Source organism: Rana temporaria, chromosome 13 (genome assembly GCF_905171775.1).
Source record: "Rana temporaria chromosome 13, aRanTem1.1, whole genome shotgun sequence".
In the NCBI taxonomy this organism is placed as follows: domain Eukaryota; kingdom Metazoa; phylum Chordata; class Amphibia; order Anura; family Ranidae; genus Rana; species Rana temporaria.
Window position 1 is genome coordinate 109,169,760 of NC_053501.1, and position 15,602 is coordinate 109,185,361.

Sequence of the window (15,602 nt, forward strand, 5' to 3'; positions counted from 1 at the left end):
CCCGATTGGTTGGCACGCGGCGCATCTCGCCCCGCCCACACATGTGGACTCGGCGCGGGTAGCACTAGCAAAGGGGAACGGATGCAATGTGAAGGGGGCGGCGCTGCGGAGGGGCGGGGCCAGGGATAAAGGGAAGGCGGACACACGGCGGGCGATGTGATTGGTAAATGAATTCGGAGCGTGTGAGAAACGTGCGGCACCCTGTGATGGGACGTGTGGAGGAGATTGTGTGGCGTCCCCTCCGAGACATTCTCCCTCATTTATGTCCTGTTGTCACAGGTGAGGGAGAGGTGGACCCTGCTTAGCTACTTAGAGCTGAGTGTTGATGATTTCCCCTCACTCCCTGTGTCTGGTGACACGTCTGTCAGTTTCCCCCCTCACTCCCTGTGTCTGGTGACACGTCTGTCAGGTTTCCTCTCACTTCCTGTGTCTGGTGACACGTCTGTCAGGTTTTTTTCTTACTTCCTGTGTCTGGTCCCCCTTACTTCCTGTGTCTGTCAGGTTTCTTTCCCCCCCTTCACTTCCTGTGTCTGTCAGGTTTCTTCCCCCCCCCTTCACTTCCTGTGTCTGTCAGGTTTTTTCTTACTTCCTGTGTCTGGGTCCCCCTTACTATAGCGCAAAAAATAAAAATCGCAGAGGTGATCAAATACCACCAAAAGAAAGCTCTATTTGTGGGGAAAAAAGGACGCCAATTTTGTTTGGGAACCACGACGCTTTAATTGTCAGTTAAAGCGACGCAGTGCGAATCGCAAAAAACTGGCCAGGTCCTTTACCTGCCTAAAGGTCCGGGTCATAAGTGGTTAAGGAGAGACCTCCACATCTCTCCTCCAGGCTGGAAAGAATGAGATTGTGAAAAAAAAAAATCACAGATCTCATGCTTACTAGCCGCAATTGCGGTTTGTTTACTTACGGGTACCCGCGGCATGACGTCATTACGTCGCGCCCGGGCCTCCGACAGTCATGGAGATGACTGGTGACCATCTCTATGCCTCCCATCCGGCGGACGGCGATCATCTCTCCGGGCCCCCGATGGCACGGGAGAGCCCGGAGAAGCACCGGATGGCGGCGGGAGGGATGTCCCCTCCCGCTGCCTATAAGAACGATCAAGCGGCGGAACCGCCGCTATGATCGTTCTTATTGTGCGCAGGATTGCCGCCGGAAAGAAAATGATATCTGAATGATGCCTCTAGCTGCACCCATCGTTCAGATATCCCCGCACAAAGTACAGGACGTCATATGACGCCCACCCGGGACAGGAGAACCCCTTTTTTGAGGTCATATGACGGCGTGCGGGTCCTAAGTGGTTAATGACATTTAATTAAATAGCAGCTTATCAATTAAAATTGTATTTGTCTCTTTCATCCTTTTGATGGGGGTTGTTTTTTTTTATTTATTTATTTATTAATTAAATAAATTTAATTAAATAGCGATAAATCAATTAAATTGTTTTTGGTCTCTTTCATCTGATTTTTTTATTTTTATTTTTTAACCACTTAACGACCGCCGCACGCCTATTTACGTCCACAGAATGGCACGTACAGGCAGATGGGCGTATATATACGTCCCTGCCTTCTAGCGGGTCGGGGGTCCGATCGGGACCCCCTCCGCTTCGCGCAGCGGGCGGCTTACCTCGTTGAGCGATCTGGGATGACGGCGCGGCTATTCGTTTCTAGCCGCCCCGGAGCTGAAGAACGGGGAGAGCCGCATGTAAACACGGCTTCCCCGTGCTTCACTGTGGCGGCGTATCGATCGTGTGATCCCTTTTATAGGGAGACTCGATCAATGACGTCAGTTGTAAACACACACTAGGTGAACCCTAACTCCTACAACGCCCCCTTGTGGTTAACTCCCAAACTGCAACTGTCATTTTCACAATAAACAATGCAATTTAAATGCATTTTTTGCTGTGAAAATTACAATGGTCCCAAAAATGTGTCAAAATTGTCCGAAGTGTCCGCCATAATGTCGCAGTCACGAAAAAAATGGCTGATCGCCGCCATTAGTAGTAAAAAAAAAAAAAAATTAATAAAAATGCAATAAAACTATCCCCTATTTTGTAAACTATATAAATTTTGCTCAAACCAATCGATAAAGACTTATTGCGATTTTTTTTTTTTTTAACAAAAATAGGTAGAAGAATACGTATCGGCCTAAACTGAGGAAAATTATTTTTTTATGTATTTTTGGGGGATATTTATTATAGCAAAAAGTAAAAAATATTGATTTTTTTTCTAAATTTTCGCTCTACTTTTGTTTATAACGCAAAAAATAAAAACCGCAGAGGTGATCAAATACCACCAAAAGAAAGCTCTATTTGTAGGGAAAAAAGGACGCCAATTTTGTTTGGGAGCCACGTAGCACGACCACGCGATTGTCGGTTAAAGCGACGCAGTGCCGAATCGCAAAACCTGGCCTGGGCATTTAGCAACAAAATGGTCCGAGGCTTAAGTGGTTAATAAACGCGCCTTGGCGCTCCTGTTTCTATGGCTTGAGTTACTGTTTACCTGTGGCAGCCAGTAAAATGTAGAAAAAAAATAAAATAAAAAATCCTGTGGGTCACGTTAACCACTTTAAACCCGCACACGCCATCAAATGACGTCCAAAAAGGGGATCCGTTATCCCGGGTGGGCGTCACGTCATATGACGTCCTGTACTTTGTGCGGGGATATCTGAACAATGGGTGCAGCTAGAGGCATCATTCAGATATAATTTTCTTCTGGCGGCGAACCTGCGCACCGTAAGAACGGTCATAGCGGCGATTCCGCCGCTTGATCGTTCTTACAGGCAGAGGGAGGGGACATCCCTCCCCCCCTCCAGGCTTTCCTGTCCCATCGGGGGCCTGGAGAGATGATCGCCATCCGCCGGATGTGCAGCATAGAGATGACTTGATGGGCGCTGGTGAGGCTGAATTTGATGCATGCTGGTGAGGCTACATTTGATGGGCGCTGGTGAGGCTGCAATTTATGGGCGCTGGTGAGGCTGCAATTGATGGGCGCTGGTGAGGCTGCAATTGATGGGCGCTGGTGAGGCTGCAATTGATGGGCGCTGGTAGGCTGAATTTGATGCATGCTAGTAGGCTGAATTTGATGCATGCTGGTGAGGCTGAATTTGATGGGTGCTGGTAGGCTGCATTGATGGGTGCTGGTAGGCTGCATTGATGGGTGCTGGTCAGGCTGCAATTGATGGGTGCTGGTGAGGCTGCATTTGATGGGCGCTGGTGAGGCTGAATTTGATGGGTGCTGGTGAGGCTGCAATTGATGGGTGCTGGTAGGCTGAATTTGATGCATGCTAGTAGGCTGAATTTGATGCATGCTGGTGAGGCTGAATTTGATGGGTGCTGGTAGGCTGCATTGATGGGTGCTGGTAGGCTGCATTGATGGGTGCTGGTGAGGCTGCAATTGATGGGTGCTGGTGAGGCTGCATTTGATGGGCGCTGGTGAGGCTGAATTTGATGGGTGCTGGTGAGGCTGCAATTTATGGGCGCTGGTGAGGCTGCAATTTATGGGCGCTGGTGAGGCTGCAATTTATGGGTGCTGGTGAGGCTGCATTTGATGGGCGCTGGTGAGGCTGAATTTGATGGGTGCTGGTGAGGCTGCATTTGATGGGCGCTGGTGAGGCTGCATTTGATGGGCGCTGGTGAGGCTGCATTTGATGGGCGCTGGTGAGGCTGCATTTGATGGGCGCTGGTGAGGCTGCATTTGATGGGCGCTGGTGAGGCTGCATTTGGTGGGTGCTGTGAAGCTGCATTTGATGGGTGCTGTGAAGCTGCATTTGATGGGCGCTGGTGAGGCTGCATTTGATGGGCGCTGTATTAAAAAGGCGGGGTTTACATGGGATGGGGAAAGGGGTGGAGCCAGGGGGGGCGAAAGAATTCGGTTTTTGCCTAGGGTGTCTAAAATCCTTGCACCAGCCCTGGTTACACTTCCCACTAGTCTTGGGGGTGTTGCCACGCCTCCAGGCACTGTGATGTCACTCCTATATGTCTGGAGAGCAGTGATGCCACACCCCTGTGTAATCTCATTTTGTATCTGGAGAGTGGTGATGTCACTCCTGTGTCACATCCTATATATTCTGTATAGAGTGTATGTGAAGTGTAGGGCTGTCCTATCTGTCCAATATCGGTAAGATTGGTGCGTCTGACACTCTGCCCCTCCCCCACACAGGCTCTCCATCACGGTGGGCGGAATTCCTCCAGCTTGCCGGGCTCCAGCGTTGGCGAATGGCTGAGAGGGATCGGCGTGGAGCGATATGAAGAGGGGCTCATACACAACGGGATGACCTGGAATTCCTCGGGTAAGATTGAATTGTTCTGGAAACTATGGTCAATACCTTAACCGGGAGCATTTATGTAATGAGAACGTATATAATATAAATCATTGTAAATATTGTATGCAAGGCCGCCATCAGGGGGGTACAGGCAGTACACCTGTAAGGGGCCCGGATGGCAACCCCCTTTGAAAAAAAAAAAAAAAAACAGGGCCCCAGGTGGCAACTCCCCTTTTTTTTATGTATTTTTTATAACAAAAATATACTTTTTTTTAATATATTTGTATTGTATTTTTGATTAACCACTTAAGCCCCGGACCAATATGCTGCCTAAAGACCCAAGGGGTTTTTACAGTTCGGGACTGCGTCGCTTTAACAGACAATTGCGCGGTCGTGCGACGTGGCTCCCAAACAAGATTGGCGTCCTTTTTTTCCCACAAATAGAGCTTTCTTTTGGTGGTATTTGATCACCTCTGCGGTTTTTATTTTTTGCGCTATAAACAAAAATAGAGCGCCAATTTTGAAAAAAATGCAATATTTTTAACTTTTTGCTGTAATAAATATTCCCCCAAAAACATATATAAAAATTTTTTCCCCCTCAGTTTAGGCCGATACATATTCTTCTACCTATTTTTGGTAAAAAAAAATCAAATCGCAATAATCGTTTATCGGTTGGTTAGCGCAAAATTTATAGGGGATACTTTTATTGCATTTTTATTAATAATGGCGGCGATCAGCGATTTTTTTCGTGACTGCGACATTATGGCGGACACTTCGGACAATTTTGACACATTTTTGGGACAATTGTCATTTTCACAGCAAAAAATGCATTTAAATTGTATTGTTTATTGTGAAAATGACAGTTGCAGTTTGGGAGTTAAACACAGGGGGCGCTGTAACATTTAGGGTTCACTTTGTGTGTGTGTTTACAACAGTAGGGGGTGTGGCTGTAGGACTGACATCATCGATCGAGTTTCCCTATAAAAGGGATGACTCGATCGATGTGCCGCCATAGTGAAGCACGGGGAAGCTGTGTTTACATACGGCTCTCCCCGTTCTTCAGCTCCGGGGACTCCAGCGGCGATCGGGTCCCGGTCACGGAGCTTCGGACCGGGTCGCGGGCGCGCGCCCTCGACCCACGGCTGGGTACTAGCACAGGACGTACCTGTACGTGTATGTGCCCAGCCGTGCCATTCTGCCGACGTAAATGTGCAGGAGGCGGTCCTTAACCACTTGCCCACCGCCTCATGTCAAAAAGACGTCCTGTTTTTAAAGATGGATATCTCGGTAACGGCAGCAGCTGCTGCCACAACCGAGGTATGCATCTTTAGTGCCGACGGTCCTGTAAACGATAACGGCGGTCTCCGCGAGATCGCCGTTATCGGTGGCGGGAGAGGGGCCCCCCCCTCCCGCCGCTCTCCCGCGCCTTCCGCCGCTTACCGTAGCCGTCGGTAGCGGCGGAGGCGATCGGGTCCGTTCGGCAAGTCACTGGGGACGAGACTGAAGGAAAAATCGCCCCCACCCGTCCCCATAGTTCTGCTGGGCGGAAGTGACGTCAAAACGTCAGTCCCGCCCAGCCTCTTAAAGCAACATTTTTTTTTTCTGTCATTTAAAAAAATGACAGTTTAATGTTTTTTTTCTTTTTTTTGCATTTAAGCCTAAATATGAGATGTGACGTCTTTTTGACCCCCAGATCTCATATTTAAGAGGACCTGTCATGCTTTTTTCTATTACAAGGGATGTTTACATTCCTTGTAATAGGAATAAAAGTGATATTTTTTTTTTTTTTTTTTTTAATTTCAGTGTAAAAAATTATAAAAATAAATAAGAAAACAATTTTTTTTTTTAAAAATTGACGTTTTCTCTATTCCTTGTCTTTGCAGCCGGAATGTTTTGCTTATGCCCTTCGATCCTTTTGTCACCCTGTGCACTTTGTACATTGACACCGTGTTCTTTCCTTTTATTTTTTATTTTTTGTGCTCCGCTCCGCCTTGCAACCGCCACATTTTATTGACTCCGGACTTTGTTTACACGGCGCCCACATCGGCGTCATCCATTGCCATGACACCGGCGGGCGTGCGGCCCGTTGTGCAGGGAAGGCCGTAGTGCGCAGGCTTGTCCTCCCGTTTATATCTGCAATGCACGGTACTTGGATTGCTGTCACTTTAATATTTTGGCGACGTCTGGCTGTTATGTCATTTTTTTTAAATGGCATGGATATGGCGGGTTTATGATGTCAATGTGACGTCAATGGGCGTGGCTGAGCCAGTTCTTCGCTTTCTGATTGGCGGATGATTCCTTAAGCGCTTGACCTGCGGAAGATTTTTTCACCCCCTTTGTGACCAGACCATTTATTTCTGCTATTCAGCTCTGCGCTAATTGAACTTCTAATTACTCGCTCTACGCAAATTAAATTTGTATCCTTTTTTTTTTTTTCCTCGCAAGTAAGGCTTATTTAATCACCTCTCCGTGTGTGGTGTTTTTTTTTTTTATATGAATGGAAAAAGGCAGAGTTTGGAAATAAAAAATATAAAAAAAAATTGAATTTCTGTTATACAACATATCCAGTAAAATCGAATTTCTCCATAAATTTAGGGAAAAATGTATTCTACTACCTTTTCGCCCGCAGTGATCGGGGGGGCCGATCCTGCTAAGGCCGTGCTTTTTTGGGGGATTACAAAGACGCGTGAGTCGTACCCCATGGTTTCTAATGAGTACCGTTCTATTGCCCAGATTCATAAAGAGTTACGCCGGCGTATCAGTAGATACGCCGCCGTAACTCGGAATCTGCGCCGTCGTAAGTTTAAGTGTATGCTCAAACTGAGATACACTTAAACCTATCTAAGATACGACGGCCTGCGCCGTCGTATCTTAGGGTGCAATATTTACGCTGGCCGCTAGGTGGTGCTTCGGTTGAGTTCGACGTAGAATATGTAAATGACTAGATACGCCGATTCACGAACGTACGTGAGCCCGACGCAGTAAAGATACGCCGTTTCCGTAAGAGTTACGCAGCGTAAAGATGAAGCTGCCCCCTAGGTGGCCTAGTCAATGTTAAGTATGGCCGTCGTTCCCGCGTCGAAATTTGAAAAATGTACGTTGTTTGCGTAAGTCGTCCGTGAATGGGGCTGGACGTCATTTACGTTCACGTCGAAACCAATACGTCCTTGCAGCGTACTTTGGAGCAATGCACACTGAGAAATGTACACGGACGGCACATGCGCCGTTCGTAAAAAACGTCAATCACGTCGGGTCACCAAACATTAACATAAAACACGCCCCCCTCATCCTCATTTGAATTGGGCGCGCTTACGCCGGCCCCGTTTACGCTACGCCGCCGTAAGTTAGGAGGCAAGTGCTTTGTGAATACAGCACTTGCCTCTCTGACTTAAGGCGGCGTAGCGTAAATACGATATGCTACGCCGCCATAAAGATATGCGCCCCTACCTGAATCTGGCTATATATCTGTGCGACTTCAATGTAGTCCCCGCACTACTTTGATGTGACTTTGAGGTCCATTGACCTCAAGATTACACGGGCATTGCTTCAAGTTTGCGTCCAAAATAGCGGCAAAGTCGTGCGACTTTAAGGTCGCACAAGTGTGAAAGGGGCCTAACCCAAACTCTAATGCCGCGTACACACGATCAGTCCAACCGATGGACTGTTTTCACCGGTTAACCGATGAAGCTGACTGATGGTCACGCCATCAGTTAAAAAAACGATCGGGTCAGAACGCGGTTACGTAAAACACAACGACGTGCTGAAAAACAACGAAGTTTAATGCTTCCAAGCATGCATCGACTTGATTCTGAGCATGCGTGGATTTTTAACCGATGGAGGTGCCCACAGACGATCGTTTTTGTTTTTTTTTCTTTCGGTTAGGAATCCATAGGTTAAATTTAAAACGAGATTGCTTTTTTTTAACCACTTAAGACCCGGACCAAGATGCAGCTAAAGAACCTTGCCCCTTTTTGCAATTCGGCACTGCGTCACTTTAACTGACAATTGCGCGGTCGTGCGACGTGGCTCCCAAACAAAATTGCCGTCCTTTTTCCCCCCACAAATAGAGCTTTCTTTTGGTGGTATTTGATCACCTCTGCGGCTTTTATTTTTTGCGCTATAAACAAAAATAGAGCGACAATTTTGAAAAAAATGCAATGTTTTTTACTTTTTGGTATAATAAATATCCCCCAAAAATATATAAAAAACATTTTTTTTCCTCAGTTTAGGCCGATACGTATTCTTCTACCTATTTTTTTGTAAAAAAAATCGCAATAAGCGTTTATCGGTTGGTTTGCGCAAAATTTATAGCGTTTACAAAATAGTTTTGCATTTTTATTAATTTTTTTTTTTTTTTTTTTTTTTACTACTAATGGCGGCGATCAACCATTTTTTTTTTCGTGACTGCAACATAATGGCGGACACTTTTTGACACATTTTTGGGACCATTGTCATTTTCACAGCAACAAAAATGCGTTGTTTACTGTGAAAATGACAATTGCAGTTTGGGAGTTAACCCCTTCAGCGCCCCCTTGTGGTTAAGTGTGACCTGAAGTGTGTTTACAACTGTAGGGGGGGTGTGGCTGTAGGTGTGACGTCATCGATTGTGTCTCCCTATAAAAGGGAACACACGATCGATGACGCTGCCACAGTGAAGAACGGGGAAGGTGTGTTTACACACGGCTCTCCCCGTTCTTCAGCTCCGGGGACCGATCGCGGGACTCCAGCGGCGATCGGGTCCCGCAGCTTCGTACCGGGTCGCGGGGAGCGCGCCCACGGCTGGGTACTAGTACAGGACGTACATGTGCCCAGCCGTGCCATTCTGCCGACGTATATGTGCAGGAGGCGGTCCTTAAGTGGTTAACCTATGGATAAATAACCGATGGGGCCCACACACGATCGGTTTGGTCCGATGAAAAAGGTCCATCAGACCGTTCTCATCGGTTTGACCGATCGTGTGTATCGGCATAACCCCTAAGAATAATAATAATAAGTACCGTATTTTTTTTTCCTTTTCAACCGCTTTAAGTGTGTCCTAGGGAGTGATTCTAACTGTGGGGGGGGGGCTGGGCTACAAGTGACACTACAGTGATCATCCCGGGAAAAATGTCAACAGGGACCCGGAAGTGATGTCATGCAAGTCACTTCTGGGTCAGCAACAAGAAGGGGGGGAGAGCAGACGTGTGTCTGTCATGTCTCTGCCCCTCCTCCTGACGTCATTGCGTACAATGCAGGACCAGAAATACAGCCAATGTGTTTCTGGGGGGTCTAAGAGCCCCTTCATCAGAGCCCATCATGAATACAAGGTAAGGCTGAGGAGTGTACCTACCTTCATTTATTTATAGACCACCTCTGCTACATACAGTGGGGAAAATATTTATTCGACCCCCCCCCCCCCCCTGCAGATTTTGCAAGTTTGCCCATTTACAAAGAAATGAAGGGTCTATCATTTATATCATAGGTGTATTTTAAATGGTAGACAGAATATCAACCAAAAACCCAGAAAAAAAACCACATAAAACAAATGTTCAAAATTGAGTTGCAGTTCAGTGAGTAAAATAAGTATTTGATCCCCAAGCAAAACATGACTTCGTACAAGGGTGCCCAACCTTTTGAAGAGCGAGGGCCACTTAACCACTTAAGGACCGCCTCCTGCACATATACGTCGGCAGAATGGCACATCCATGTACAGGTACGTCCTGTGCTAGTACCCAGCCGTGGGTCGCGGGCGCACGCCCGCGGCGCGCTTCCGCAACCCGGTCCGAAGCTCCGGGACCGCGGCACCCGCGGACCCGATCGTCGCTGGAGTCCCGCGATCGGTCCCCGGAGCTGAAGAACGGGGAGAGCCGTGTGTAAACACAGCTTCCCCGTGCTTCACTGTGGCGCCGTCATCAATCGTGTCATCCCTTTTATAGGGAAACACAATCGATGATGTCACACCTACAGCCACACCCCCCTACAGTTAGAAACACAAATGAGGTCACACATAACCCCTTCAGCGCCCCCTGTGGTTAACTCCCAAACTGCAATTGTCATTTTCACAGTAAACAATGCAATTTAAATGCATTTTTTGCTGTGAAAATGACAATGTTCCCAAAAATGTGTCAAAATTGTCCGATGTGTCCACCATAATGTCGCAGTCAAGAAAAAAATCGCTGATCGCCGCCATTAGTAGTAAAAAAAATGTTTTTTATAAAAATGCAATAAAACTATCCCCTATTTTGTAAACGCTATAAATTTTGCGCAAACCAACCAATAAACGCTTATTGTGATTTTTTTTAACCAAAAATAGGTAGAAGAATACGTATCGGCCTAAACTGAGGAAAAAAAATGTTTTTTTTATATCTTTTTTGGAGGATATTTATTATAGAAAAAAGTAAAAAATATTGAATTTTTTTCAAAATTGTCGCTCTATTTTTGTTTATAGCGCAAAAAATAAAAACCGCAGAGGTGATCAAATACCACCAAAAGAAAGCTCTATTTGTGGGGGAAAAAAGGACGTCAATTTTGTTTGGGAGCCACGTCGCACGACAGCGCAATTGTCTGTTAAAGCGGCGCAGTGCCGAATCGCAAAAACTGGCCGGGTCCTTTAGCAGCATTTTGGTCCGGGTCTTAAGTGGTTAAATGATAGAGACAGAATATCAACCATAAATCCAGAATAAATAACACATAAAACAAATGTTCAAAATTGAGTTGCAGTTCAGTGAGTAAAATAAGTATTTGATCCCCAAGCAAAACCCGACTTAGTACAAGGGTGTCCAACCTTTTAAAGAGCGAGGGCAACTTAAAGGGGTTGTAAAGGTAATTTTTTTTTTCCCTAAACAGCTTCCTTTACCTTAGTGCAGTCCTCCTTCACTTACCTCATCCTTCCATTTTGCTTTTAAATGTTCTTATTTCTTCTGAGAAATCCTCACTTCCTGTTCTTCTGTCTGTAACTCCACACAGTAATGCAAGGCTTTCTTCCTGGTGTGGAGTGTCGTGCTCGCCCCCTCCCTTGGACTACAGGAGAGTCAGGACGCTCTCTGGCACACAGCTCCTTTCTCTATCTGCAACGTAGAGAGCGCCCTGACTCCCCTGTAGTCCAAGGGAGGGGGCGAGCACGACACTCCACACCAGGGAGAAAGCCTGGCATTATAGCGCTCGTATTGCGAAACGCTCGTTAACCGCATTCCTCGCAATCCGAGGTTTCGCTGTACTTCTCAATGTAGTTCTCAAACAAGAGAAATATGCATTTCTGCCACTAGGGGGCACTGCAGGGGAGAGGCTCCAGTTTAGCTTGCTTGTGGGCTCCAGTTTGATGACTGAATAAGCTGTACTTCTAGTTCAAGCATAATGCTTTTATATACTGTGTGCCAGATTCACAAAGAGTTACGCCGGCGTATCAGTAGATACGCCGACGTAACTCGCAATCTAAGCCCGTCGCATGTTTAAGTGTATGCTCAAACTGAGATACACTTAAACCTATCTAAGATACGACAGCCTGCGCCGTCGTATCTTAGGGTGCAATATTCCCGCTGGCCGCTAGGTGGCGCTTCCATTGAGTTCGGCGTAAAATATGCAAATTAGTAGATACGCCGATTCACGAACGTACGCTTGCCCGTCGCAGTAAAGATACGCTGTTTCCGTAAGCGCTATGCCGGCGTAAAGATAAAGCTGCCCCCTAGGTGGCGTATCCTATGTTGAGTATGGCCGTCGTTCCTGCGTCGAAATTTAAAAATTTTACGTCGTTTGCGTAAGTCGTCCGTGAATGGGGCTGGACGCCATTTACGTCCACGTCAAAACCAATGACGTCCTTGCGACGTCATTTAGAGCAATGCACGCCGGGATTTTTTAGGGACGGCGCATGTGCAGTTCGTTCGGCGCGGGGACGCGCTTCATTTAAATGAAACACGTCCCCTACCCGCCGAATTTGAATGCCGCCGGGTGATTTACGCTACGCCGCCGCAACTTTACAGGCAAGTGCTTTGTGAATAAAGCACTTGCCTGAAAAACTTGCGGCGGCGTAACGTAAATCAAATACGTTACGCCCTCCCAAAAATACGCCCATCTACGTGAATCTGGCCCACTGTATTTCACATTTCCAAGTGTAACAAAATGACTGTCGATTTGTAAAACGTATCCACACTGAATTGTTTTTTTTTTTAATTTTCCCAAAATTTCACTTTTTGCAGAAAAAAAACAGGGAAAACATTTTTGTTTTTTGCCAAATTTTTTATTTATTTTTATTTTTTGTTTTTTAGTTTTCAAAATGTGAAACTATAGGCCCGGATTCAGAAAGGACGTACGACGGCGTATCTCCAGATACGCCGACGTAAGTCCAAATGAGCGCCGTCGTATCTATGCGCTGATTCATATAGGCAAGTTACGCCTGAATTTGGCCAAGATACAAATGACGTAAGTCTCTTACGCCGTCGTATCTTGGGGTGCATATTTACGCTGGCCGCTTGGGGTGCTTCCATAGATTTACGCGTTGAATATGCAAATGACCTAGATACGCCGATTCAGAAACGTACTTGCGCCCGTCGGATTTAGCTACGCCGTTTACGTAAGGCGTCGGTCCGGCGTAACTTTACCCCCTCATAAAGCAGGGGTAAGTCATGTTAAGGTACGGACGTCGGAAACGTCGGAACAGCGTCGTATTTTACGTCGTTTGCGTAAGTCGTACGTGAATGGGGCTGGGCGTAGGTTACGTTCACGTCGACAAAGCATTGAGCCGTCCTATCTTAGGGAGTATTTGCGACGTGACTCTGAGCATGCACGCGCATGCGCCGTTCGATCGGCCAAGGCGTCACGCTTCATTACAATACAACACGCCCACTGCCTTGCTACTTTGAATTACGCGGGCTTACGCCGGCCCATTTACGATACGCCGACGTAACTTTGGGAGCGAGTGCTTTCTGAATACAGTACTTGCCTCTCAATGTTACGTTGGTGTAGCGCATAGGAGATGCGTTACGCCCGCTCAAAGATACGACAAAGTATCTGAATCGCGGCCATAATCTTCTTTCTATTGCTGGTGCTATGTCTCCATCTTGTGGTAGTAAATGGAAATATAGATTAGACCGAGAATACAACTGACCATAGCTGGAAGGCCACCATCCGGCAAAACCATGCTGCACAGTCTGGATCAGGGCCGGACTGGCTGGCAATAAAAACCAGCCCTGGAAAAAATTTCATACCAGCCCCATGCATCCTCATCAGGGTCCATCAAATGCAACCTATTAGTGCCCATCAAATGCAACCTACCAGTGCCCATCAAATGCAGCCTTATCATTTCCCACCAAATGCAGCCTCCCAGGGCAATGCCCACCCAATGCAACCTACCCTGCAGTACCCACCAAATGTAGCCCACCTTATGCAGTCTATCTGTGCAGTAGCCATCAAATGTAGCCTACCTGTGCAGTGCCCACCTAATGCAGCCACACATATGCAGTGCCCAGCAAATGCAGCCACACATTTGCAGCGCCCAGCAAATGCAGCCACACATTTGCAGCGCCCAGCAAATGCAGCCCATCTGCGCAGTGCCCACCTAATGCAGACCACCTGCGCAGTGCCCAGCAAAGGCAGCCCACCTGTGCAATGCCAACCTAATGCAGCCCACTTGTGCAATGCCCAGCAAATGTAGCCCATCTGTGCAGTATCCAACAAGTGTAGCCCACATTTGCACTGCCCACCTAATGCAGCCCACCTGTGCAGTGCCCACCTAATGCTGCTTACCTGTCCAGAGCCCACCTAATGCAGCCCACCTAAAATGCAGCCCACCTAAAATGCAGCCCACCTAAAATGCAGCCCACCTAAAATGCAGCCCACCTAAAACGCAGCCCACCTAAAACGCAGCCCACCTAAAACGCAGCCCACCTAAAACGCAGCCCACCTAAAACGCAGCCCACCTAAAACGCAGCCCACCTAAAACGCAGCCCACCTAACGCAGCCCACCTAACGCAGCCCACCTAACGCAGCCCACCTAACGCAGCCCACTTAATGCAACACACCTAATGCAACACACCTAACGCAGCCCACCTAATGCAACACACCTAAAATGCAGCCCACCAAATGCAGTGCCCACCAGTACCTGGTTCACGATCGCCTCATGAAACTTGGATTTCAATTGCCCGGGCGGTCGCTGTAAGAAATTCCTGCCTCCTGTGACACACGTCACACTGATTCAATGCCCCATTGGATAATTTTTCCGTCAATCACAGATGCTGGTCTAGGGGGCGGGACTTTCTTACAGCGCCGCCAAACAGACACAGAGCAGGAGCCAAGAGAACGCTGCTGTGTGTGTGTGTGTATGTGTCACACACACAAGGAAGATGGAGGGCAGGAGGACAGCACGGAAGCTTCGGTGACCGGCCACAGTGCAGCCGGCCAGCCGTGCAGGATCGGCCCTGCTTGAGCCACAGCTTAAAGCAGCCCCAGACCAAGCAGCCTACCGGGATATTTCCCGATTTCCCGGTAGGCCAGTCCAGCCCTGTTCTGGATGGACCGGGTCCCTGGATGACGTGGACCCTTTGGGGTGGGCTGTGTTCTTGCAGTGCTTTCTTGCCTTCCTATACGTTAGCACAGCTTTTCTCAACCTTTTTAACAAAGGAACCCTTGAAATAACTTCCCACTGGGTGGCGCATGACGCAGTTGTACAGAACTGTGAGAGAAGCCCAGGCATCCATCCAGCGGTAGCAAATGGACGAAAAAAACTCTGGACGGCCGCACTCCAGAATGACTAAAACAAATTAGGTCTTTATTTTCAAATGCACATGCATTCACCGCAAGCAAAAAGGTACAGTATAGGCCAGCGATGCAGGCTGCTGACGTGATTTGTGTTCCACTCTGGTTACGTGGAACGGGCGGTAAGAGAAGAAAATCGCGCGTCATCCAGCCTGGAGATCGCGGCGCGGGGGGGGGGGGGTGAATCGAGATCGCGATTTTCTCTGCGATTAATCATGCAACTCTAGTGTCTGTACTGATGGAGGGGGTCAGCACTGATGGAGGGGGTCTATACTGAGGGAGGGGGTCTATATTGATGGAGGGGGTCTGTACTGAGGGAGTGAGTCTGTACTGAGGGGGGTCTGTACTTGGTGGGGTGGGTCTGTACTGAGGGGGGTCTGTACTTGGTGTGGGGTCTGTAGTTAGTGGAGGGGGGTCTGTACTGCGGAAGGGGGGGTCTGTAGTTAGTGGAGGGGGTCTGTACTGTGAGAGGGGGGTCTGTACTGAGGGAGTGAGTCTGTACTTGGTGGGGTGGTCTGTACTGAGGGGGGTCTGTACTTGGTGGGGGGTCTGTACTGAGGGAGGGGGTCTGTACTTGGTGAGAGGGGTCTGTAGTTAGTGGAGGGGGGTCT